At 39.0% G+C, this 24451-nt stretch overlaps 1 protein-coding gene across 2 annotated transcripts in view; it reads left to right on the top strand.

Annotated features, from left to right (window-relative positions):
• Positions 1 to 15220: 15220 nt before the first annotated feature.
• LOC150076911 (isoaspartyl peptidase/L-asparaginase) overlaps positions 15221 to 24451 on the top strand; it is a 65328-nt gene continuing 56097 nt past the window's right edge. Inside the window, exon 1 of one of the 2 annotated variants that reach the window (XM_090386949.1) lies at positions 15221 to 15259. The gene's annotated coding sequence lies outside the window, so the exon portion shown is untranslated. The remainder of the gene's footprint in view (positions 15260 to 24451) is intronic. The other variant, XM_090386950.1, reaches the window with a different exon arrangement.

Genomic DNA, 24451 nt, shown 5'->3' on the forward strand with positions numbered 1-24451 from the left:
TTTTGCCACTACTGTACTTTTAGGATGATATTCACTCCGTGTAGAAGGCTGTCTCATTTTTTTAGCGTACGCTCGTTGATGCCACGCTAGAGAAAATAGCAGTTGAAACACTATTCCATCTTTATGAGTCCGGCTGATTCACAGCAAGAGATCATTACTCGATCGGATCGGACGAACATTGTGTATGTAATATTTATAAAACGGTGAGAAAGTATATGACTTTCGTCGGAGAAAAGACAGTAATGTCAATTAAGGAACATATTTTAGGGTGAAATCTGAACCTTGTAACTACAGGGTGATTATTGTCTGTAAATTCCTTGTGTAGGAACGAATGGACTTTAGATCTAGTGACTACCACTGGACAGTCTGGAAATTCCACCCCCATGCAGATGTGAAGTTCCTCTTTTTCCTCATAAATTCAATTTTTGACTGTGTCAGGTCTCCAAAAAAATAATAGTCCCTGAGATTTTCATTTTCCCACGAAATTAGCCTTTTGACCAATAGAAGCATTGGAAACTCTAAAAGGGGAAACATACATATATCGAGATCGGAGACAAAGGAGAGACGCAGACAAGAAGAGCTCAGACAAAGCGGACGGTGACAGACAGACAGACACAGAACAAATGGAGGACACAGGACGGACAAAGAAGAGAAAGGAGGAGGAAAAAGAGAGAACGAAGAAAGATACAGGGAGAAACCCAGAGGGAGAAAAAGAGACGAAGAGAGCCGTATCCTGAGGAAGCACTTCTCTTGTGCCGCTGGCTCCTGCTCTTAGTCGTCAATCCCTGAACATTGCAAAGTTTATTCTGGTAAGTTTCACCCTATATTTGCAACACTATAGTTAATAGAATGAAAGTGTCGGACGTTAATACATAACTCTTTATTTAATAGAGTCCACGGAGAAACAACCCTCCTCATAGGAACACTCACTAAGGTAGTGTCTATCTTACAACACTTAGAAGTTCGAGTTTAAGATTAGTAAGATCCATTTGTAGTAATGGATTGCCATACTGTTAAACCTGTATAGTACATCTACATATATACCTAGATACTCGAACTGGAGGATGATTGTTGGCTTAATAGGGTGTGCGAGCATCAGTGCCAACTGAGGATCACATGAAGGACACACACAAGTTGGTACACATGTATTATTATTCCTGTAATATATCGTTTATCCATTGTCCATTGATAAGAGTTCTTATATAATTATACGAAGAATACAACCACTTTATTTTACATCTGTTTGTATAGTATAATTAATAAACCATGTTTTGTTTAATCATCCTTGACTCTTAGCCATTCTCTTGCTACACGTTATCCACAGCACGATTTTTATAATAAAAAAATCACGTTTTGCGGCATTTTGAGGTATAAATAATAAGAAGATTTCAGAATGAATAAACACAACGCTGATTTTGATGTTGCGAGTCTATTTTCCACGATTCAGAATAGATCTTGAGAACATGAGATTGTTGTCCTAATCTATAAACCACTAGTCGATAATACAAAACACAGGCGTTTCCTGGAACATCAATACCCGAATGAACTTGCCCAGAAACCTTATTGTGCACGTTGAATATTGAATAATAGTAAGAGTTGATTGCCTTAATCTCCATTTGATGAATGATGTCCAGCAGAAGAACCCCTGTGGAACAGAAGCAAGAAACTTTTATAATCTTAAGAAATGTTACAAGTAATCTAGATGTTGACGATATTGTAGATTTTGTTTCCTTTTAATTTCAAGTATAATGTTGAAGGTTTACAGTTGCATTATTTTTAAATCTGAAAAACTTTTCCTCCCTATTTTTTTTACTCTTTTTTTTACTTCCCTCGTAGGCACTAGGCACAGTGCCTAATATGAAATCCGGCCCTGGTTAAAGAAAATTCATTCTTTCTTTAATATTTATGAAGTGATGAATTGTTGCTTTCAAAACGTGGCGTTAATGTTATTAAACAGATTTATTTATTTATTTATTTTTCAAATATTTGAACTAATAGGCATATGTGCCATGTGTTAAACAAACATCGCCCACATACACACTTTTAATACTGGAAGTATCTCTCTAACTCAGTTTTCAGAATAAGCAAAACTTCTCCCTGGTATTCTCAAATTGAAAAGCCTTTTGATACTGTTCCACATAAAAGACTTCTGCACTAAGATCGTGATCTGGGCAAGAGGATCACGCACCTGAGAGGGCATAAATTCAAATTGAAGAAAGACAGTTGTAGAATAAATGTGCGGCAAATTGCATTTAGCCATTGGGTGATTGATTGCTGGAACAAACTTCCATTGTAAATAAATTCAAGCAAAAAAAAACTGGACAAATTTTTGGAATGAATGGATGGGTGAAATAGGAAGGTTTTTTTTTTTTTTTTTTTTTTGCTGATGCTTATACAGCATCAGCCAAATTTGCTTTCTTGCATCATACGCCCCCAACTAATGCTAATACACTGCTCAACAAAATTAACAGAACACATAAAAAACGTAGGGTAACTCGTGCATATTGGTCGAGGAATTCTCTACCTATTCTAAAGGTGCTCAGTATTGCGGAATTCTATAGTTCCATGTAAGTGTTCTCTGGGAGGTTCTGCTAGGTTCTTATGGAAGCTCTTTGATACCATTTCGTGGTTGACACGGTGATCGGAATGGTCACTACTTGTTCCATATGCTACATATCTTTGACCTCCCGTCTTAGTCTATGTATTTCCTGATCATTTCTTCATAGTTTTCTGGAGATTGCTGGTGTTAGGCACCACTATGTAGATCAGGTAAATGACCAAACTTGTCGATGAGGGTTATATTAATATCTTTATTGCAGGCAGTGAATGGTTACATGATTGCCTGATGCAATAATACCCATAACAGCGACACTGCTAGGGGTTTAACATGAAATAACTAATACAGGAAAAATTATAAAAAACATAAGACGTATTATTTTACATATAACATTGATATTAACATGGGAAATGAAAGAACATAAAAAGCGATGAAAAGACGATGGCAGTCACTCGGCTGAAGACGAAAGCTGTTCCCTGATGATGCGTCTTCTGTACGATTTGTCCTCTATGAACTTTTTGTAGTCCACATCCATCTCCTGGACGTTGTGGAGCATCTCCACGGGCAGGAATCTATCCCCTATCCTTAGCTTACACGGTACAGACTGCAGAAAGGGGAGGGCTCTTAAGGGTTTCGGGGGATCCTCCAATTGCACATCTGCCAAAAATTTGGCATATTGACTTCACCCACTATCATTTTAATTGAAATGAGCAAACGGAGGGCGAATATCCGTTTGGAGACTTTTTTGTAATTTAGAAGTTGGGTGATATCTGAAGTATGTGTGAGTGGTGGCAGTTTATCTCGTCTGTTGTGCGGGATCGTCATGTCTGTTATTACGGCACGCTCCCAGTATAGTGTGCGCGTAAGGGCGTTTAGTACGGCCTCGGGTTCTTAGTTGTAATAGAGTACAGTTTCTTATAACAACTGGCATTTTTGTGCAAGCTTCTCATGTATTATCCTCGCAACCTGGTCATGTTTATGAGTGTACTCGTTTTGGGCGATAACCCTGCTGTGATGTGGTACATTGTTTCTAGGACCAGGTGTCGTCGACATGTATCGTCTATCACGTTGTGTTCCTTAGTGGTATATTTTCTTAATCAAATCAAATCAAATTTTTCTGTTTATACTCCGGCACGACAACCAAGTCAGTAGAGTTTACAATAAATCGTCAATACAAATATTTATCGTATTTAGTAATCATGGGATTGAACCCAGGTCCACTCAAGGAACTCGTGCTATGCACTTTCGCTCCTGACCACTCGGCTACGTCAGGCCTATAGTTCCTAGTGTTGATTACATGGTTTTGGATGGCGAGCATGGATCCTTCAATCTCAGGGAAGAGTGTCCGCTCATGAACCATGCATTGGAAGCTATTTTATCTCCCAGGTCTTGATGGAGATCATTGTAGTATCTGCCATGGAGTGCCCCAGATGGAAGAAACGAAAAGAGAAAATTGGAAAAGAAGGCACTCCATGGCAGATACTACAATGACCTCCATCAAGACCTCAGAGATAAATAGCTTCCAATGAATGGTTCATGAAAGTATTATGTATTGCAATACTTTCATGAACCATGCATTGGAGGCTATTTTATCTCTGAAGTGTTGATGGAGGTCATTGTAGTATCTGCCATGGAGTGCCTTCTTTGTCAATTTTCTCTTTTCGTTTCTTCCATCTGGGGGTGGGATTTCCTTGCTTAAAGTGAGTGGGATATACCACTTGTCTATCTTCCTTATGGCCTAGTAGAGAGGCGCTGTGAGGGGTGTGTGAGTCACAATCTATGATGAGTATAGTCCTCTGTAAAATGGCCAGAAATGTCTTTTGCCTATGGTGTTATGTCTGCAAAGTGTGCGTCACAAACTATTATATTAGGGCCACCCATGATTTCTTACATATGCCCATATATATATTATGTCTGTAAATTGCGTGTGTTCTTTGGGCGATTTTCCTGTTTTGCTGGAAGAAAAAACCCCAGTTCCTGGGGGAAAAGCCTTGCTATCTACGCCTGAGACCGACTAACTCAGCCACGAATGAAAAAAGTCCATTAAAGTTCCTCGCGTCACGGACGGGATTCGAACCCGGGCCTTTTCCACCCAGTGTTGTTAGGACAGTGCGATACCACTGTGCTACCCACGCAGACAAGTGTGCGTCACAGTGTAGCGTGGAGAAGTTGAACTAACGTTCAGGTGCCACTCTACATAAGACACAACGCATGCCCACATATTTACCTTTCTACTGTCGCCGACCAAGTACGCACGTTCATGATTGTGTATCCAGCTCACTGTTGTGTCTATCAACACGATGCACAATGCCACAAGGCCTTGAATGGATTGAGCAAGCTCGATGCTAATGGGATTCCTGTTCTTGCTCAGATTACTCACCTGCGTGGACATAAATTCAAATTGAGGAAAGACAATTGGAGAACAGATGTGCGGAAATTCGCCTTTAGTCAGTGGAACAAACTTCCATACGTTGTAGTGGAGTTCGGTAACTTAAATAAGTTCAAGGCAGAACTTGATAAATATTTGGAGTGAATGGATGGGTGAAATGGGAAGGGTTTTTTTTTTTGTTTTGATTGATGCTGTATAAGCTTCAGCCAAAAAAAAAAAAAATAAAAAAATAATAATATGACTCTATTAATACTAATGCTAAAGGCAGTCAGTTTGTTAACTGGTTTCAGGAACAGGACAACAAATCTTTTGTCTCCCATGGCTGCCCAACTCAGCCGATCTCAACTCTAATGAGCATGTTTAGGACCTATTGAAAAAAGACATTCGATGCTATAACCGTCACATAGCAATGTCTGGGCAGTACTGGACACATTGTGTAGCGTATATTTTGGCATGAACGCGCACTACGTAATGTGACTACCACAGGGCACCTTGTGGAGAGTCCATCCATGCCAAGACGTGTACAGGCTTTGAGTTGTATTATGAATAGAGGGTGTTTCCACGAGATATTACGTAGGTGTTGCAATTCAGAGCCAACTCAATGCAAATCCATGAATGATTTTTGCCATTTGAGGATGTAATTGACTGCTTCCCCCTAACACTACCTTGCCGAAGTCAGGCTCATTCTCTTAGCATTAGCATTAGTAGAGGCATATGATGCAAGAAAGCAAGCTTATACAGAATCAGACAAAAAAATTCCCATTTCACCCCTCTATTCGCTCCAAACGTTTGTCCAGTTCTTCCTTGAATTTATTTAAGCTATCAACTTCCACAACGATAGCAGGAAGTTTGTTCCAGCATTCAACTACCCGCTGGCTAAAGGAAAATTTCCGCACATCTGTTCTTCAACTGTCTTTCCTCAATTTAAATTTATGTCTCCTCATGTTCGTAATCTGAACAAGAGGAAGAATTCCATCAGCATTGAGATTTCCTGAAATTTCCTAAACTTTCCTGCATGCGAACCACATCTGAGTTAGTCTCAGATGTGGTTAGTTTCAGATGTGGTTCGCATGGCTTTTCTCCCCGAAATTTCGGGTTTTCGTTCAGCAAATGGGCAAATCGACCACGGAACACACGATTTACAAAGGTAATATACATGGTGCATTATGGTGAACTATAAATTCCAACAACGATAGCAACAACTCCATATCACCGACATTAACACAAATAGGAAATATATGCATACAACCAGTTAGCACGCACGTATACATCAGAACGGTAAGCCACTGCAGAACCCATCACTCTGAGTATTATTGCAACAAATTAACAGTGGATCTATCAATAGGGATATGGAAGCATTAGTTTCCTGTAAACCACCATACCTCCTAACTTGTGTAACATTGGCTGTAAGAAAATTTAATTCAAGATCCATTCTGCAAGGACAGTTGTGAGAGTCAAAGCTAATCGACATAGTCAACTCTCCGAAAGCCTGAGCACCCTGGGTGACTTTCTGGGGGAATTTCTCCTCAAGCATTTGGTTTCACTCTTTCCTTGTAGTCCACCAAGATGCGCCTTTATAAGTCATTGGATGGTCACCTACACACCATCAAAAATCGAGAATACAGAAAATCAAACCTAGCCAGGAATTGCTAACTATTACATGGATCCCAGTATTTCTTATATATCTTGCACACCACCAGGGCCGGCTTTAGGGTAATGTCCAGTAGGCACTGGCCTAGGGGCACCAAGATTTTGCGGGTGCCAACGCCACTCCTCCTCCCAAAAACAAAGCTCACAAGAAAAAGTTTGTATATGTCATGTGTTAATTTACTTTTTGTAAGTAAATAAAATGCAAAATTAATCATTCTAAAAAATAAAGAAATTTGCATCGACGGGAGGGAAGCGTCATCAGTCAGTGTGGCCTATGGGCGCCATATACCCTTGAGCTGCCCCTGCAACTACCTTTGCATATTCTGTTTCCTTCATGGCTAAAATAAATATCCGCGGATCCTTAACATTTTATAGTGATTCCAACTATTTTGTTTTATGTATGAGTATTCCTAAGTGATTAAGTTATTGTATATTCTGAGAAACTCTATCTGGTATTTTGTTTTATGTATGAGTATTCCTGTACATGGCCACTTCATAAATTAAGCTTTACCTGTCTTCATTATTTTAAATCGCAAAAATTTGCTGCTTATCTTTTTTCTTTTCAGTATCAAAACCCTGTTTCTGTAGTTAAGTGGTAGAATCTCAGAGCACATTAGTCCATGACTCCATGCATTTGAATTTACGGTAGTTCAAGCTCGCGTGTCTGCTAAATATGGTACTTGGTACTGTTCTTGTATTCTCTCTACCTTGTGAATTCGTCTGACCCTATGTGGCTGATCCTGAAGTATGAACAGAAAATTTATGCTAAATTTATTTTTATTTTTTTCTGCATCTTTGACGGGACTCTAATTTAGGCTATTTTCCACATAGTGCGTGAGCACGGTGATTTCAACCTGCGAGGCTGGGGTATTAGGCATCAATGTATCATATCTTTATGCCTTTATTCTCTTATTGGTTCTTACGAGAAAAACACGAGTTTCTGTGAAAAAAGATATCGGGAAAGATAAACTTCCAGTAAATCTGGTCAGTAAAATATTTTATGAGAAATATAGAAATGTTTTGCGCATAACGGAGTTTCACTTAAAATTTCTGCATTTGTGTAGTTGGTGAATTAGGGAACAAACTGACACAAAGTGTTATTCATTAAGTTTCTTATTTATGAGGACCAGAAACCTATGAAAAAAAGGATGCTCTACCAGGAACGGTTTTAGTTTTAGTAACGAATGGGCCTGGTGTACTGGGGTCCATGGTTTTTTAATAACATACACGTATAAGTTATAAATCCAGTTTAATGTAAGAATACAAATATATACTAACAGTAGCTTTCGAGACCGTCGTGTCTCTTCATCAACTGACATTCAAATACAAAATACAACGGATAAGTGCAATGAGCTGAGTGAGGCACGTTAATCATGCGTCATTGTTGCTGCACGGACGTGCGCTGTTTTCTACTCCACCGATCATCCAGCATTAAAACGGTTGTCTCTAGGATGGGGTGTAGACGTATGCCTTTTTGGCGATTTATTGCCTTTGGATTGTTTACTATGTTGAGTGACTCTAGCCATAGGCGGTGGCGAAAGTGTCGTGAGTGGTCTACTATTTCAAAGTCACGTTTGGGGTCTTCCTGCGGATAAAGGGCGCCGGACCGTTGTGTTAGACCGATCAACCTATCGAGAGAAAGCCCTGACCCTACTACTAGACCCAAACGTATATGAACCTCTATCTGATCCACCCATTAAGGTCTTGAAACGTCGCAATTCTATGGATTACCAAAGATCCACAAACCGGGTTTTCCCCTCAGACCAATAGTGTCGTGCTGCAGTGCCCCAACGTATGAACTGTCCAAGCATATCGCGCGCCTTCTCTCACCTCTTATAGGTAATACCTCGCACACCGTTAAAAATAGCAGTGAATTCATCCACCTCATTAAGGACCTTCCAATCCCTGACAACACTGTCATGGCATCATTTGATGTGATTTCTTTATTCACTTCAATTCCCGTCCAACAGGCCGGGCACTGCGCCAGAAGGCTCCTCGAGAACGACTTAAGCCTCCAATCCAGGATATCACTATCCACTGATGACATCTGTACCGCCCTCAACCTATGCTTATCAAGCAGCATCTTCACTTTTGAGGATTCAGTCTACCAGCAGGTACATGGCACTGCTATGGGTGCCCCTGTTAGTTCCGTAGTAGCCAACATCGCCATGGAAGATCTGGAGGAGCAGATACACCGGAACCCACCTACACCTATTACAATATGGTGTAGATACGTTGACGATATTTTTACTGTAATACCACGTGGCTCTGAAACAGCACTACTGGAATACCTCAACTCCCTATCTAATTTCATCAAGTTTACTATAGAGTCAGAGGTGAACGGTACGCTCCCGTTCCTGGATGTCCTAGTACATCGCGTAGGCCCACATCTAGAGACTTTAGTATAACGCAAACCTATGTGGTGCGGTCAATTCACTAACTACAGGTCCGGCCACGCACCAAGCCATCTCAATAGCACTGCCCGCACCCTATTCTCCAGGGCTTGGAGCCATTCCAGCACTGATACGATTAGGCGTAACGAGATCTCCCGTGTGAAGGCGGACCTAACCAAATGTGGTTATCCATCCCATGTGCTATGTGTTATCCATCCAATGAGCAGATGCCTATTACAGGCAGAAGAACTCACATCCAACCCAAGACCACCGAACCAAGTCCGCCTACATTCCCTATTATCCAGGCGTGTCAAGACGGATCTCGAAGGTCCTTAGAAATTACAACATCAAATGCGTGCAGCTACCCTGCAGGAAGCTACGTTCACTTGTCTCCAGTGTGAAGACCCCTGTCACACCTGTCTTACGCAGCGATGTAGTATATCGCATCACTTGTAAAGACTGTAACAGTTGCTACATAGGAGAAACATCAAGGCGTCTCCAAGATCGCCTTACGGAACACGACAGAGCAATCCGGCTTGCCGATACTGACCAGTCCGCGGTCGCAGAACATTTTTGGGCCACCAACCACGATCTTGACCCCAAACGTGACTTTGAAATAGTAAACCACTCACGACACTTTCGCCACCGCCTATGGCTAGAGTCACTCAACATAGTAAACAATCCAAAGGCAATAAATCGCCAAAAAGGCATACGTCTACACCCCATCCTAGAGACAATCGTTTTAATGCTGGATGATTGGTGGAGTAGAAAGCAGCGCACGTCCGTGCAACAACAATGACGCATGATTAACGTGCCTCACTCAGCTCATTGCACTTATCCGTTGTATTTTGTATTTGAATGTCAGTTGATGAAGAGACACGACGGTCTCAAAAGCTACTGTTAGTATATATTTGTATTCTTACATTAAACTGGATTTATAACTTATACGTGTATGGTTTTAGTTTTGCAAATTGAAACGTCTAGAGGCTAGGAAGAAGTCTAATTGAGGTGGTTAAGACTTTGCATGGATTGAGTTAGCTTAATAATACTATTGGCATCCTTTTCCTTGCTCTGAATAGATTGACTAAGCTCAATGATGATGGAATCCTTCTTGCTCAGGTGACACACACACGAGGGGACATAAATTTAAATTGAAGGAGGATAGTTGCAATTTGTCCTCAGCATCAGTTAGTCGATTGATGGAACACATTTGTCTGGTGTTGCAGAAGTGGGTAGAAATAATTAGACAACTCTTAGAGTGGATGAGAAGGTGATGTAGAAAGTTCGTTTTTGGCTAATGCCGTTTAAGCTTGCTTTCGTTCTTCGTTTGCTACTATTAATACTAAATACTAATTGTAATCTCTGATCTTCCACACCGTGCGGAAGGAGGTCTGGATTTAAACCCCTTTAAGACGTTAGGAATTTTTAAGGTTTTTTTGATACCGACCTGAGTTAGTCGGTTGCGGACACGAAGATTGCACAACTCCCCCCCCCCCAGTTTTTTATTCATTAAAACAGATACGAATTAATAATAGAATATACGACATTTACAGTCACAATTCATTCACCCCCTCATAGCCTTAGTTTCCATGTCTACACACTGTCATGCCCCAAACAAGAGCAGCAAAGCAACGGGCACAAAGTGACAGGAGTGCTGTGACTCGGGGGAGAACTGAGGGGGGGGGGGAATTCTCCAACGCATCACAGCCTAAAAAAATGTACAACTTGTGAAATGTTTGCCGAACTCTCTGGAACGGAACATGACATTGCCATGGGGGATGTCGTTGTGTGTGCGCGATGTAAGGAGTGTAAGGAAATCAGACGACAACTCAGCGTTGTTATGGGCCTATATGAGAGTTTGAGGGACAGGGTGGATGCCCTCGAAAGATCTAAATTGAGGGCCCCATCAGGCTCTCAGCTGCCCACATCAACGCCAGAGCTTGCACTTGGTCATCACGCAACACAGCGGCAACCCCCAAGGCAGAATGCGCTGGTCCTACAAGAACTAGTAGTTGTTGGTGACAACATCCTTTGTAAAAAGGATAGGTGGAACAGGACCAGGGTATGTCTGCCAGGGACAAAGGTTGATGACGTTGTAGAGCGGATATCATCTTTTAAGGGCACAAAAGGTGATATAGTTGTACACGTTGGCAGTAATGATATTAGGAGTAGGAGACCGGCAGAATTACTTAACAAGTACAGGTCACTGTTGAACAAAAGCCGAGAATTAGGGTTGAAATTGAAAGTGTCTGCAATTCTGCCCAGACACGATAGAAGGGAGTATATGATGAGAGCCTTGTCGATCAATTCGGCCCTGGAAAGATTGTGCAAGGCTCAAGGGGTAGAATTTTTTTCAGCCTGGACTGTACTTGTTAACAGGAGAGACTGCTTCTATAGGGATGGGATACACTTAAATAGAAAGGGTACAAGAATATTTGCTGATGCTATCGAGGCAGTGTTAGGTGGGTCGGAAAACTGATAGCTTGGGGGGATAAAAGGACTAATAGTTTAACAGTAGCCGTAGGCAGAGGTGAAGGTGATTCTTGCACAACTTTCTATTAGAATAAGTAGCTACCTGGAGCGTGGAGTGTTGGGGGTTTCAGGGACGGATGGCAGTCATCCTGAAATAGGTGGGTATATGGGATGTGTTAGGGTAACTATGAATAGGAGTAGGAGCATGTATGCTTGCATGTATACCAATACTAGAAGTATAGTAAATAAATTTGATGAATTTGAAGTGTTGGTCAAGACATCAAAGCGGATATTGTTGGGATAGCAGAGACGTGGTGTCACACAGATATAAGGAATGCTGAAATGGAATTTGAGGATTACAATGTGTACAGAAAGGATAGACAGGACAGAAAGGGAGGAGGTGTTATGCTGTTAATTAAGAAAAACATAAAATCAAAAGAAGTGCATCTAGTTAATATAGATGAACAGTGCACTGTTGAGTCAGTTTGGTGTGACATAAGCACTGTGAAAGCAAAAATAAGAGAAGGAGTGTGTTATAGGCCTAATGACTCGAATGAGTACAATGAACAATTGTACAGAGAAATAGAGTGGGCTAGTAAATCGGAATGTCTTATAAGGGGATTCTAACTTCCCAGATATTGACTGGAACTTGTGGTTTGGGCACTCACACACTAGTCAGACTTTTGTGGATTTATTGGATGATTGTTTTCTGCAGCAACATGTTCGAGAGGCAACCAGAGAAAGTAATACTATTGATCTGGTTATCAGCAGTGATCATTCGTGTATTAAGAATTTGCAGATAAAGGAACCACTAGGTGGCAGTGATCACAGTGTACTGATGTGGGATTTACTTAAAGATTTAATTACCATCAGGGGTAAAGGAAAGGAAAGGGTTTTTGCTTCCGTAAAGGTGAGTACAGTGGTCTCAGACAGTTTTTAAATTCTGTACAGTGGGATCAACTGACGATGTTACCAACAGTAAATTCTAAGTGGGAAGCATTCAAGGAATTAATCGTGGAAGCTACTAAAAGTTTCATACCTATTAAGAAATATTGTTCAAGGTTTAGGCCTAAATGGTTATCTAATGAATTAATGAGACTCGTAATAGAGAAGAAAAATGAATGGGATGCATATCAATTATCAAGCGACTCAGAAGTCTATGGCAGATATAAGCTAGTCTGTAATCAGGTGACAAAGGAGGTTAGGCAGGCGAAGGCAGATTACGAGAAATCCTTGGCAAAAGATGCTAAGAAAAACAGCAAGGATTTCTTTACTTATATAAACTCTAAAAGGAAGGGGATGAATCTGATTGGTCCACTTGACATCGATGGTTCGACTGTTGATGATCCTGCTCAGATAGCAAACAAACTGAATGAGTATTTTGCATCTATATTCACACATGAGGAGTTATTAAGGTTTGAAAATGGCAGAAGGTTATCAAATTGTAGCAGGATACTTAATGATTTTGGAATAACTGAAAGCAAAGTGGAGGAGAAATTGTTGAAGTTAAACATAAGAAAAGCACCTGGGGTGGATGGGATCTATCCAGTTATATTAAAGGAGGCGGCAAAGCAACTAAGCAAACCCTTAGCCATAATTATGAGAGCATCCTTGGACTCAGGGGAGGTTCTCACGGACTGGAGATGTGCAAATGTATCCCCAATTCACAAAGGGGGATCGAAGGGTGACACGAGTAATTACAGACCAGTTAGTTTAATTTTTGTTCCGGGTAAAATAATGGAGTCACGTTAAAGATGCATTGCAGGATCATCTAGACAAGACTGCAGCAATAATTCAGACACAGCATGGGTTTGTTAAGGAAAAGTCTTGTCTGACAAATTTGATAGGATATTATGATGTGGTTACAAAGGAATTGGATGCAAAAAATAATTTTGATATCATATATTTGGATTTCAGGAAAGCCTTTGACACTGTTGCGCATGGAAGACTATTGTACAAATTGGAGCAGAATGGTATTAAGGGTAAGTTGCTACAATGGATAAAAGGATGGTTAAGTGGGAGAAGACAGAGGGTGGTAATCAATGGGTGCTGCTCTTCTTGGACTAATGTTATTAGGGGAGTCCCACAGGGTTTGGTGTTAGGTCCACTGTTGTTTTGTGTATTTATCAATGATATTGATGAAGGTATATCAGGCTTAATGTCGAAGTTTGCAGATGATACAAAGGTTGGCAGGGTTGTTAATGACAGTAATGGCAGTGTGCTACTGCAACAGGATCTAGATAATTTGGGCATATGGGCTAAGAAGTGGCAACTGAAGTTTAACCTTGACAAATGCAAAGTACTGCATATGGGTAGAAGTAACCCCAGAGAAACGTACCAACTGTGTGGTACTACACTTATGGTGGTAGAAAATGAAAAAGACCTGGGAGTAATGTGCAGTCCGATATGAAGTTTTCTGAGCAATGCAGACAGGTTGCCAGGGCAGGTCATGGGGTTTTGTCAATGATACAAATATATAGGAATTTTGCTAGCAGGGAAAAGGAGGTGATTATTCCTCTGTATAAGGCAATGGTCAGGCCACGGCTTGAGTACTGCGTACAGGTCTGGAGGCCTCATTTTAGGAAGGATGTAGATTTACTTGAGCGTGTACAGAGAAGGGCAACAAAATTGGTGAGGGGAATGAAGGGATCCTCTTACCATGAGAGGCTTAAGTTCTGCAAATTGCAGTGGTTGGAGACTAGGCACCTGCGCGGTGATCTGATTGAGGTATATAAGGCCTTGAATGGGTTGAGCACGCTGAATTCTGATGGGATCCTTCCACTTGTTCAGATTACGAACCTAAGGGGGCATAAATTCAAATTAAGAAAAGACAGATGTAGAATAGATGTGCGGAAATTTGCCTTTAGCCAGCGGGTGGTTAATTGCTGGAACGAACTTCCATCTGTCGTTGTGGAAGTTGATAGGTTGAATAAATTTAAGGAGGAACTGGACAGGCATTTGGAGGGAATGGTGTGATTTTTTTTTTTTTTTTTTTTTTGGCTGATGCTGCATAAGCTCATACACTTGCTTTCTTGCATCACATGCCACTACTACTACTACTTGTGGCAGCTGGACCTTGCTCTAAAACCGCGATAGATAAAACGGTAGTTAAACGAAAATTTTAAACTCTGCGTAGTACATACCATAGGTGTCGCATAGTAGTTTAAATATCCATTGGATAGGATCTGTGTTTTATTTTCCGCAGATTAATCTGTTGGGTCTGCTTGTTAATTAAGGTTATATAGAAAGTTTTGTGTATTTTTTGGTTTCTATGTAATTTGCAGAACTGTTTTTTGCTGTTTTAAGTATTTTTCGCAATTCCATGCTAAGCTATAGACCGCCTTGAGAATGTACCTTATGAAAAGTGGAAATGAACGTCAGAAAGATATAGTCGCTGAGTAGTAAAATAGACTTTGTATACATCTGTATACCCATATATGGAAAGAAAATGTAGTTTTGAAATTAGTAGTTAATATTTTCGATATATACATTTTGTAGGGTTTATCTCATGACTTGACTGGCTAGTGAGGACATAACAGTAAAATATAACGCCAAAGAATATGCAGATTATATTTACAGGTAAAACACTGTCGTTTGTGTTAATCCTATCATTTTTGTGCGGCACTGCTTTTGGCTATAAGTTAAAGAGTTGGAGAATTCAGTACTTACAGCAAAAGAGAAACTGGCTGGCAGAGAGACTTCGTGCTACTCAGAAAGAACTGCATTTGGTCTCTAAAAGTTAAAAGTGCGGTGAGAGGTTGTTATTTATAACATAAACAAAGTGGTACTATTGTAAAAGTAAGCAGCAAAATATTCTTTATTTATGCAATCTTAAATAAGTTTGCCTATTGTAATAAGGACTTTTTTGTGCTATTTTAAAATGTATTATTAAAATAGCACAATCTTACTATTTTTAATAATACAGAACAGTATATAAACAGGAATTTTAGTAAATTGAATTTTTATAAAATATTTTTAAACTTTTACTGTAATATCATATGACTATTTAAACATACAGGGTGTTCATAATGTCTTTACTCCCCACTTAGGTTCACTGATAATAAAAATTCCAGAACAAAAATTATTACTTTTGTTTTGTAGTCTTGTGACAATTTATGCTATGAGTACATACAACAGAACACTGTTTTGAGCTGCTGTGTAGGTATATTCATGTATGCTTCCAGGAATGTATTTGGTCAAACTGGTAGGCCATCAACCAGAGGAGAAGCATGTAAATAAGGTGAAGAATCTGTTACCTTCAAAAAAAATAAAATAATAAAATAAATAATCATCAGTAAGCAAGCACTACAAAATGGCCTCCGAAGCCCTGATCCCTCCATGTATGGTAATTTATTGTTGCAGTTCAGGTTTCTCAAAGATGATGTTGCATCAGTGATGAGCTTAAAGATGCTATAAATAATGTTTTCAACTTGTAATTCTTCAGATGGTTAGGAAAATGTGACATGGACTACAACAGAAAATTATTGTGTAAAGAAAATGGTGTGCTAGTGAGAACAGATTGAAGTGCATTATTGTTGTGTTATTGATGCAGTGTAAATGGCAATAACAGTATTTATTGTAGTATATGATGATATAATTTCTGTGTTATTGATGTAGAATACATTATGGGGGGACGCCTCTGTAGCCAGGTGGGAAGGAGCAGCAGTGTGTAGCACACACTTCTTGATTAGACCGGGGTTTGAGCCCGTCACCACCAAATACGGAGGATGCGGAAAGGTCAGGGAATGACCACTGCATATCCCGGAGCAATATGGCCTTAGTTGCTAATGCTCCTAAAAACCAAATAACAAACAAACAAACAAAACATTATGGGGAGGTAGGGTAAGGTGTGGTAAATTGTTTTGGACACCCATTTGATTGATCGATAACCCTGGAATCAAACTTTAGTAGGTGGAGCTCAATTTCAAGGTGATCAGTGTTGGACAGACTGATATGTACTTTTTTTTTTCCTTTCTTTTTTTCTTTTTCATTATATAAAATATTCTTCTCAGATGTGTGCTAGTACTGTTCTACCATAGATTATTCTAACCTATGGAACAGTAAGGGCACACTTAAGTAACTTAGTGTAATGAAACCATTTTAAATTATTATAAAGTGACATAATCAAGTAACAATAGGTGTTGGTTTAGCAGATAAATTTTTTTAACTTTTTTTTGTCATCTACACCTTTTCACTTTTTTTGTCCTCTGACAATAACATGCAGCATATTTTAAAGAAAAGTTTTTTTTTTTCTAAATTTATTTATTAAAAATATAAGAAATTCTTACTGATTAGACAAAAAATGACCAGATTCAGATAGTCTTAATATATAGTGAGTCAATGTTCGTTATCAACATTGGAAAATCTAAAATAAATTATTCAATTTAATAATCAACTGACACAGTTCTCTAAAGATTTACACTCAACAATTCATAATTTACATAGGGCAGGATGTTTTTCTGTGTATGCACCACCATTTCAGAAAACTCCTCCCGTATTTGATTACTTATGCCTGTTCCTGTGGAAGTCAGTGGAGATAGTGGAGACTTTGCCCATTTCTAAATATTTATATACATAAATATTTGGTTTTTATATTACTTTTGGTCATTTACATAATGAACTTTCAGTGGAAACAATTACTTTTATTGAGAAAAGTCTGAACATAATCATGCAGTGAGATGCTGCTAAGATATTGGTGTCATTTCACATGAATTATGGAATCAGTTTCTTCATTTAGTTAGTTTCTGGTGTCTTGATAAAATTTAGTTTTCAACTGGCCAATAAGAGACAAGCTCTCTGTTTGTCAAGATTTGCATCTAAATATTTAAATACCTGTCTTCCATTCATGCATTACGTAACATGCCAATTGACAACAGCTTACTGAAAAGACCGATCTTCTTGTAATTATGTATTCAAGAGTTACATTTTTAAATTGTGTTTTATGGCCAACATTAGCAATTTCAAGTTTGCCAAACCTAATGAACTTCACTTTAGAGAGGTAGCGTTTTAACAACAATGTTTTTGTAGTCTTTCTTTTAATTTAATTCACCACATAGAAATTTAAATACAAACAGAATGAAGAGGAATATAATTACCTAAATAATTATTTCAAACTTGATAACTAGAAGCCCTTGAACTTACATTCCATTTTTAGGAATCAGTTCCTTTGAATTAGTATAGAATGAACCTACAAAATATGAACCTAAAAAAAAATCCAAATTTTTTTTTTTTTATGTTTATGAAAGCATGGATAAGGTGGCTGTAGATGCTATAGTATGCTGGGAGATTTATGACTGTGAATAGCATTGCCTTTTCACAAGCTGGAGCTTGTGTGGGTAAATCAGCCAGAAGGATAACAAGTATCTGTGAAGTTTGCATTGATGGTTTTTTCAATATGTATGTATGCATGGATTGGAATAGAATATCATTGCATAGAAATGAATCAGCAAATTTTGGTTAGTGAAGAGTGCTACATTTTGGTTAGTGAAAAGTGCTGTGTGAACTGAATTTAGTAAAGGGAATAACACAAGTGTAGTGAAAAAAAAAACATGCAAGATGTCTGTGGAGAAAATGCTGCTGCTGTTTCCAAAAGTGCACATCAGGATGACTTGTTGAAATCAGCAGCAATCTGAAAGCCATTGTTGAAGCTATTCTTATTGCAACAGTTACAGACTAGCTTGGTAATTTAGTTTAGTTGATTCCAACATTCAAAGTTACTTAAAGCAACCTGCAAAAGTGACAACTTGGAAAATGGACTCCACATGAATTGGCTCCAAAAATTCTTACACCATGAGTAGACAGTTGCATTTCACTGTATTCCCATCATCATAATCAAACTACATTTCTGGATTGAATTATTACTGGAGGTAAGAATTGAGTGCTTTATCATTCGTTTATCATTAATCAAGTGGATTAATGTAGAGGCTCAAACTTTTATACCTTTTCCCCTTTAAAACCATATGTTTTTCCAATTCCAAGTGCAAATAAACAAATTTGGCATAATTTAGCTATGAATATACATACTTTTATAAGTTAATATATAGATTCTTCAATATATGAATGTTTAAGTGAACATATTAAAAGCAGCAGAAGGAAAATTATTTCAAATATTATAAATTTTTGTAAAGAAGAAAAGGAATGGGAAAAATTACTAGTTCTCTGAATCAATATTTAAAATATACTGCATGTGTTACAGAAAAAGTTTCCTGTATGCCATTGGAAGTTGGTTTTCATGCTTAATTCCTTTTTTATGTTGAGGCTTTGTGAGTTTGAAATTGATAGTACTTTCTAATAATTAAACTACATCAACCAAACACAGAATTAAAAAAAAAAAAAAAAAAAAAAAAAACAAGCAGCCCATATTTCAATAAAAAAGTGCTTTGTACAAACAACATGGGCCTCAAAACACCAAGTACTTTCCTTTCCATCCCTGGGGCCAAAACATTGGGAACTTCTGATATAGGGCATTTGACCACATCACAGCAAAGAGAACTTATTGCATGACTGTTTTGCTATGTATTTAGTGGGATATGCCGAGTGTATCTTATTTTGAAATGAGGAATCTGAATAAACGCAATAGATAATCATAGCTGATGTCAAATTCTAACAGGTGATGCCACCAGTTAGAATTTTAACAAAAATGCTATGATTTGTCACCCTTTGGTCAATTCAACATGTTTTGTTTCATGAAAAAAACTTGCATTATTTCCAAAATTGAGGAGTTTGAATGGGATAAAAAATTCCACAGCTGCTGTGTTCCCGAGTCTTTGCACCATTTTACTATGCATCATCACTTATTTCGTGAGGGCTGGATTTGATTCCCATCACTGACTGAAGGAATTTCTAAAGTCCTTCAGTCAAGGCCACAGTTAGCTGTTCTTAGGTGTGAAAAGTAGGTGAGTTTTTCTAGAGTGTTTAGCCTGCACAACAAAATTGGTATGCAAATGCATACTTCTACACACAATATGAGTATGATATTAAGAGTAGGAGACTGGTGGAATTACTTAACAAGTACAGGTCACTGTTGAAAAAAAGCCGTGAATTAGGGTTGAATTTGAAAGTGTCTGCAATTCTGCCCAGACACGATAGGAGGGAGTATATGATGAGAGCCCTGTCGATCAATTTGGCCCTGAAAGGATTGTGCAAGGCTCAAGGGATAGAATTTTTTTCAGCCTGGTCTGTACTTGTTAACAGGAGAGACTGCTTCTACAGGGATGGGATACACTTAAATAGAAAGGGTGCAAGAATGTTTGCTGATGCTATCAGGGCAGTGTTAGGTGGGTCGGAAAACTGCTAGATTGGGGGATACAAGGACTAATAGATTAACAGTAGCCACTGGCAGAGGTGAAAGTGATTCTTGTACTGCTTCTATTGGAATGAGCTGCAGCCTGGAAAATAAGATGCAGGATATTTCAGAGACTGCTGGGAATCATTGGGGTACAAATAAACACATAGGTTGTGTTAGAGTAGCTAAGAAAAAGAACAGGTGCATGTATACTTGCGTGTACACCAATGCTAGGAGTTTAGTAAATAAATTTGATGAATTTGAGGTATTGCTCAAAACATCAAAGGCAGATATTGTGGGGATTTCAGAGACGTGGTGTCACACAGATATAAGGAATGCAGAACTGGAATTTTTGGAGCACAATGTCTACAGAAGGGATAGACAGGATAGGAAGGGAGCAGGGGTTATGCTATTAGTTAAGAAATACATAAAATCCAAGGAAGTGAAGCCAGTCAACATTGCTGGACAGTGCAGTGTTGAGTCAGTTTGGTGTGACATAAGCACTGGGAGATCAAAATTGAGAGTAGGAGTGTGCTATAGGCCTAATGACTCTGATGAGTATAATAAGAAATTGTACAGGGAAATAGAGTGGGCCAGTAAATCAGAGAGTCTTATAATGGGGGATTTTAATTTCCCAGATATTGACTGGAATTTGGGGGCTGGTCACTCACACACTAGCAAGGCTTTTGTGGATTTATTGGATGATTGTTTTCTACATCAGCATGTTCGGGAGGCAACTAGAGGGAGTAATACTCTTGATTTGATTATCAGTAGTGATTCTTCATGCATTAAGAATCTGCAGGTAAACGAACCACTAGGTGGCAGTGATCACAGTGTGCTGAAGTGGGATTTACTCAAAGAGAACTACCATTAGGGGTAAAGGGAAGGGTTATTGCTTTCGTAAAGGCGACTATGACGGACTGAGACAGTATTTAAATTCTATACAGTGGGACCAACTGATGATGTTACCAACAGCAAATTCAAAATGGGAAGCATTCAAAGAACTTATCTTGGAAGCTACTAGGCTTTACATACCAACTAAGAAATATTGTTCAAGGTTTAGGCCTAAGTGGATGTCAGATGAACTAATGAGACATATGGCAGAGAAGAAAAATGCATGGGATACATACAAATTAACACATGACACAGAAGCCTATGATAGATACAAGTTGATCTGTAACCAAGTTCCAAAGGAGGTTAGGCATGCGAAGGCAGATTACGAGAAATCTTAGGCAAGGGATGCAAAGAAAAACAGCAAAGAGTTCTTTACTTATGTAAACTCTAGAAGGAAGGGGATGAATCAGATTGGTCCACTTGATATCGATGGGTCAACTGTTGATGATCCTGCTCAGGTAGCTAACAAACTGAATGAATAATTTGCATCGACATTCACACATGAGGAGTTATTTAGCGAGGGGAATACCAGAGGTGTATTCAACTCTGGCAGTAAGCTAGAGAATCTTGTAATAACTGAGAGTAAAGTGGAGGAGAAATTGTTGAAGATAAATACAAGAAAGGCACCTGGGATGGATGGGATCTATCCAGTTATATTAAAAGAGGCAGCAAAGGAAGTAAGCAAACCCTTAGCCATAATTATGAGAGCTTTCTTGGACTCAGGGGAAGTACCCATGGACTGGAGATGTGCAAATGTGACCCCAATTCACAAAGGAGGATCAAAGGGCGACACAAGTAATTATAGACCTGTTAGTTTAACTTCTGTTCCTGGAAAATTAATGGAGGCACTGGTTAAAGAAGCACTGCAGGATCATCTAGACAAGACTTCAGTTATAGCTCAGACGCAGCATGGTTTTGTTAAGGGGAAGTCTTGCCTGACCAATTTGATTGGATACTATGATGCAGTCACAAAAGAACTGGATGCAGGGAATAACTTTGATATTATATACTTGGATCTTAGAAAGGCTTTTGATACTGTTGCACATGGAAGACTGCTGCACAAATTGGAGCAGTGGGGCATTGGAGGCAAATTGCTGCTATGGATAAAGGGGTGGTTGAGGGGGAGAAGACAGAGAGTGGTAATCAATGGACACTGCTCATTGTGGACTAATGTTATTAGTGGAGTCCCTCAGGGTTCAGTATTGGGTCCATTATTGTTTTCTGTATTTATAAATGATATTGATGATGGTATATCAAGCTTAATGTCCAAGTTTGCAGACGATACGAAGGTTGGCAGGGTTGTCAAGGACACTACTGACACTATACTACTGCAACAGGATCCGGAAAGGTTGGGCTGAGAGGTGGCAAATGAAGTTTAACATTGACAAATGTAAAGTACTACATATGGGAAACAGCAACCCCAGAGCAACGTATCAACTCTGTGGTACTACACTGACAGTGGTAGAGAATGAAAGGGACGTGGGGGTGGTTGTGTAGGCAGATATGAAGTTCTCTGAGTAGTGCAGACGGGCTGCAAGAGTAGCTCATGGTGTATTGTTGATGATATATAGGAATTTTTCTAGCAGGGATAAGGAGGTGATTATTTCCTTGTATAAGGCAATGGTCAGACCACACCTAGAGTACTGTATACAGATCTGGAGGCCTCATTTCAAGAAGGATGTAGAGATGCTGGAATGAGTACAGAGAAGGGCAACAAGATTAGTGAATGGAACAAAGGGGTGCTCTTACGAAGAAAGGCTTAAGTTTTGCAAATTACAGTGTCTGGAGACTAGGCACCGGTGAGGTGATCTGATAGAGGTGTATAAAGCCTTGAATGGTTTGAGCATGCTCAATGCTGATGGGATTCTTCCTCTTTCTCAGAATAATCACCTGAGAGGGCATAAATTCAAATTGAGAAAAGACAGATGTAGGATAGACGTGAGGAAATTTGCCTTTAGCCAGTGGGTGGTTGGTTGGTGGAATAGACTTCCATCCCTTTTCGTGGAAGTTGACAGCCTAAATAAGTTTAAGGCTCGGCTGGACAGGTATTTCGAATGAACAGAGGAGTGAAGTGGAAGTGGTTATTTTTTATTTATTTATTTATTTTTTTTGGCTGATGCTGCATAAGCTTGCTTTCTTGCATCAAATGCCTCTGCTAATGCTAATGAGCAACAATCTCCAGTGCCTTTAAAATAAAAAATAATAATGCCGGATGTATTATTATTTATATAATAGTTTATGCTGTTTGGCCTTATTTTAAAATACATGGAGTTAGGAGGATTATTCTGTTCTCTCCCTATGTTGTTTGTAGCCAGCAGTGGGATTTACAACTACTTAGTTAATTCAGTGGTCTTAAAATGTTCACAGCTGAACAAATTTTTCCTTCAAAACGAGTTGCCATTGCAATTTGTTGCGAAGGGGCAACTGGTTGTGAAGGCGGAGTTGTTTATCCTGCTATGAGTATTAAGGCTGCAACATTAACCAGTTAGGTGTATGTTACTACCATATAAATAAGGCTATGAGGTGTCAGTATATTATATCATAATTGAGTGTGTTGGTTATCTATTTGCTACACTTAAAACCAGAATTTCTGTGCCAAGACTGAATAACTCAGCCATGTTGTGAAAAAAAAGCCAATAAAAGTTCCTTGCATCATTGACAGGATTTGAATCAACTTTTTCCACGTGGTATGGGAGTATGGTTATTATAACCACTCTTCTGCCTGTCAGGGAGAAAAAAAAGCTTATAAAAATTCCTCTGGTCTAGATGGGATTTGAACTTTGGCCTTTTTTTTTTTTTTTTTGCATGGTGTGGAAGAACAGTGATCATTACTACTATGCTAGCTGTGAGGGTATTGCATTAACTAAACAGTTTAAGTTCTGTTGGCTGCAACAAAAAAAAAAAAAAAAAGAGGACAGGATAGTCCCAGCAGCATCAAGAGCCAGCACAAGCCCTGGATCAAACAGCTGTACTGGTCTGGTCTGCCTGCTCCACATTGTCCCAGAAGCTTTTCTCCCCCTCAACTTTGATGCTCCTGGATGGTTCAAACTCCTTACAAAAAATTTTTTTTTATAAAATGTGGAATTGAAAATCATGTTAATAAAAGGTGGTAAGAGGTCATAAAAAAGAAATATATAATATAATTAATTAAAATTTGTTTTGATAGAATTTGTTTTCAATTTGAAGTAAGGTGAAACATTACTTTTAGGTTGACTTGATATGACAGTCTGGCACTTCATGTGCATTGAAAAAATTTCATCAATTTCACCTCATTCTTCCCCTCCAACACCCCTATATGTTATGATTTGCATGTATCAGTGCCTTCCAGAAAAAACAAAACCATTCTGTATTGCTTCAAGGTTTGTTTTCTGGCCAAGTCATCTGGTTTATTTACTCCCTACACATTCCAGCTTCCCAGAAGGCATGCCTGTCTGATATAAAACTTCTAGCAAACCATAGCATGTGTGGCCACTTTTATAACTGTGTTAGCTCTTATCAGGCTCCAGTTTACCCTCAGGTCTGCCTCTTGGAGGGCAAGAGGCAGACCTCTTTTCAGCTAACCATAGCACATATGTTCATCTTAGGCCACAGATAAACAGGGATTTTGCCAGTAGTAGGATAAAGAGGTGATTATCCCACTGAATAAGGTAGTGGATTGGCCATATCTAGAATACTGTATATGAGGTTTGGAAACCTCATTTTTATTTTGGGGCACAAAAAGATATTGTTATAGTAAGAATATTTCACAGAATGGGATTATGTAAATTGCGATCTCTGGAAACTAGACATCTTTAATTTAGTAAACTAAATGC

The sequence above is a fragment of the Mastigoproctus giganteus genome, chromosome 12, assembly GCF_048544385.1.
Source record: "Mastigoproctus giganteus isolate SK-2022 chromosome 12, ASM4854438v1, whole genome shotgun sequence".
Taxonomy (NCBI): Eukaryota; Metazoa; Arthropoda; class Arachnida; order Uropygi; family Thelyphonidae; genus Mastigoproctus; species Mastigoproctus giganteus.